The sequence below is a fragment of the Patagioenas fasciata genome, chromosome 1, assembly GCF_037038585.1.
Source record: "Patagioenas fasciata isolate bPatFas1 chromosome 1, bPatFas1.hap1, whole genome shotgun sequence".
NCBI lineage: Eukaryota > Metazoa > Chordata > Aves > Columbiformes > Columbidae > Patagioenas > Patagioenas fasciata.
The window spans coordinates 92,742,563-92,746,566 of NC_092520.1; positions in this window are offsets into that span (position 1 = coordinate 92,742,563).

A 4,004-nucleotide genomic window follows, 5' to 3' on the forward strand; every position below is an offset into this window, starting at 1 on the left:
CTTTGATCAGCCTACCGTCCAAGAAACCCACTGGAATTGCAGATCATATTCCCTGTTACCTAAATTGAAGGTATTATTTCCTTTTCTTCTCTCCAGAGAAGATTTAGTAAATTGTGCATGAGTTGGAGCATGCCATCCTTGAGAGAGACACAAAAAAGGCACATTGCTTTTGTTACTCTTGCTTTGTAGCTTCCTTCTGATTGTAAATGGACACTAGTAGGAAACAGAGCAGGGGAGCAACTGTGGTAGCAACCAGGCAGGGTCCCAAATACAAGAGTGAGGTAGGGCTTCCCTTCACTTTCTCTGTGCTCTCCTCCTTTGCCGGGCTTGTCCCTGAGGCCTCCCGACTGTGCCAGGCTAGGGACGGCTCCAACACTGCCAGCTTGGTGCCTCTCAGGCCTTTCTCTGCTGTGGCCACTGGTGGCAAGCAACATCTCTGTCCACTGCAGGCTGCCCACGGGCTGGAAGCTGTGGTGCCCAGCCCACTTGTGTGCTCCAAGGCTGCTCCATGAGGCAAACCAAAGCACAGCCGCAGCCCTCAGGAAGTGCATTACAAAAACATGGTCCTCATCTGAACTGGACCACACTTGTAGATATCTCTGGGGCTGCCCAGGAAGATTAGGTTTGATGTTCCTCAGTTCAGACCCCCTAAAGCAAACAGTCCTGAAACTTTTCCTCTTTCTCTCCAGGCTTTTGTGGTTTTGCAGCATCAAATGAAATGCCGAGTGACAAAGCCTGCTGCTGTAGGCTGCAGCTTCTCTGTGCTTTCATGGGCTGATGAAGGGACTTGCCAAGGTGGATGAAGGACATGCAAACCAGCCTTTTGGCTTCTGAGGCCTTAGGCATGGGCAAGGTCTCTGTCACTGTATTTTGGTGCTGTCCCAGAAGGACACTGTGACACTCTTAGCCTGTCAGGTGGCATCACCATGTCTGCATCTCCAGCTGACCCTGGTTCCTTCAACCCCCATGAATGGTCTGAGCCTAACTGGTTGCAGATGTACTAACAATACAGCTGATATGTAATGGGACAGGAGGGATGGACTACTTTCAGAGTAACTATTTAAGAAGTGGATTTTCCTCTATCCCATTCATACATATATATATATATGTGTGTGTGTATATATATGTATGACATAAATCTACCATTTGACCTGCTTTAAAAACAATTATTCACAGTCCCAGCATCTAAATATCTTTTAAAAAACTTGGGCAGCATACATAAAACTCTAGTTAGAGATGCAAAGAACTGTATTTTATTTGCCATGCTACCTTTAGTTTGCTGTGTTCCATTTTGTCTCTTTTCCCTCCCACCCCACGTCTACATAGCCAAGTGAACATTTTGGAGCAGAGATCGCCTGTCCTTGTGTTATTTTAGACTTCTGACATCCCCTAGCAAACCACACAGTACTAAATCTCTAGGGGTAACCCCTGTCTCACAAGTGCATTTGGGATTTGGGAAAAGGCATTTCTGATCGCTATCTTGTCCAACTTCACCCATTGCATGGGAGTCTCCTGCTCTCACCTGCTGCCCTCTCAGCAGGACCTGCCTGTGGCAGCATGGCAGTGCCCTGAAGGTTGGGGTTTGGCCATCAGTGCTGGGACCACTCATCTTCCTCCCCCGCTTCCAGCACAGCCAGCCGTTGCACCCAGCACCCAGACACAGGGCACTGGCCAGGGGGGTTACCCGCCCCCCCAGTGTCTGTGGGTGAGGGAGGATGGGCTCCGTGGCACAGGGAACATTTCACAGGGTTGCCCAGGCATCCTGCTCCCCCTGGGAAGGGGGTGGGTGGCCTGGCCCCTGGCTGCTGCCTGCCCTTCCATCACTGCCTGCATACACAAATAGGGACTGAGCAGTGACCCTCCATCCCCACAACGGACTTTTTTGGTGCTACACTGAATTCCATTGTACCACTCAGCTAAATAACAAACCTACCGATTAACTGTGAACAAAATCCCTATTAATGAAGCAATTAAGATACCAATTATCGATTGCATACCAATTACCCATTTCAGTAGTAATTATGTTATTAGGTTACCAGTCACCACGTTCTATATACAAGCTAAAAATAATTACAAACCTTTTATTTTAAAATCCCAAATAAAAACATAGTGAAATACAGAACATAATTAAATACACAGAAACAGTAGACAAGATGTTAAGCAAACTGCATGTTTTTACTGCTGTATTATATTACATGTAGCAGCTAAAACTAAGTTGCTAGTTTTGAAATTTAATGTTTTATTTTTATCTAAATAAAATGTTTTGTAAGTCTGATTTTTTTTCCAAAACCAACACTTGAGACCATTATTCTACAGGGAGTTTAGTTTTCTTCCAATCTTACATGGAGTGATAAAAATTAGGATTTTTTTTCTAACAAATACCACACCCAATTTAAATAATCTATTTACCCTCCTAGCTGTCTGGTGAAGTCCTGAACTGTTGCTGAAGTCCCATGCCAAAGAAGTATTTCTGATGTCAAATGAGACTTTTCCAAAAGTGTGTAATTTTACCTTTTGATCTGTGATGGAAACAATAAGAGAAGCACTTGCCAAAATCAAAGATGGCTTCAGAGTGAAAACACAGAAAAAGGTGGAAACTTCAGAAAATAAATTAAACCAATACCTAGGGTAAGAGCCCTAAACTTCTCAGAACAGGGCTAGTACAACTGCTGGCAATTTCCCACAAAGAGCAGCAAGGCACCTTGTGAAAACTGATGAAATTTGGGTGTGAGCATTAGGGATTCTCAGCCAAGGTTGATCTCAGCAGCCTTCCCCTTGGTGGCATCACAGTCACAGCTTCTATCTGAGTATGACCATAATTTCAGGTAGAAATACTGGGCCATCTATGGCCTGGACTCGTTAGGAATGAGATAGCCTTTTAGTACTTAAAAGGGGCCTGTGAAAAAGATGAGGACAGACATTTTTTAGCAGGAGCTGTTGTGACAGGACAAGGGGTAATGGTGTTAAACTAAAGGAGGGGAGATTCAAGCAAAACACAAGGAATGAATTTTTTACAGTGAGGCTGTTGAAACACTGGCAGAGGTTGCCCAGAGAGGTGGTGGATGCCCCATCCCTGGAGACATTCAAGGCCAAGCTGGACGGGGCTCTGAGCAACCTGATCTAGTTGAAGATGTCCCTGCTCGTTGCAGGGGGTCGGACTAGATGTATTTTGAAGGTCCCTTCCAACCCAAACTAGTCTATGATGTGAGTGGGAATGGGCTTGTCCCCAAAGGGCCACCAAAGGGAATATCAGTAGTTTTCTGTCATACCTCAGCAGTGAATTGGTTTTCAGAAGCTGGGTTTGCCGGGAGGTAAAGAGCACTTCCCATGGCTCTGGAGTTCACCCTCCTGCCTGGCGCTTTCCCATAATCCCATCCAGAAAAGCAGTAGCCACTGATGCAGGAGATAAGATTTCACTGCACAGAGCCTGGCATGTGTGATGGATGTCTGAAACCTGTATCTAACACTCATGATGGAAAGAGAGGTTTGATTCTGCTTCCTGACACCATTGCATGAGGGGAAAAATTGATAAACTGGGTCTACAAAAGAGGCGGAATTGTCACTATTGCAAAATGTCAAGCTGAAGTCTTTTCATACTGGTACTGGGCAGAAATTGACCCTTCTCCAGAATGGACAGTGACACTTGCCACCTTCCAGAAAACCCCCACACTGGGTAGAAGGAACAAACCTGGAACTGCAAATTTTTCTACCTTCAAAACACCTCTCATTTTCCAGATCTGAATAGTTGAGTTGCAGCAGTGGGAGCATGGCTACTGAGCATAGTCAGGAGCAGTGAGTATAAATAGTGGATCCTGGCTGAAACTGAGCGGCTATTAAACCAGACACGGTAATAAGGCCAAAAGCAATGGAGTCCAAAACTAACTCAGCTGCCTAATTGGCCTCTACTGGAGACAGTGTCTGGGGAATATGCACCTGTCCAAAAAAGGAGATGTCTGTGTTGGAAAGCTGAATCTTTGGAATTCAAGGAAGAAGTATGGAAAGCC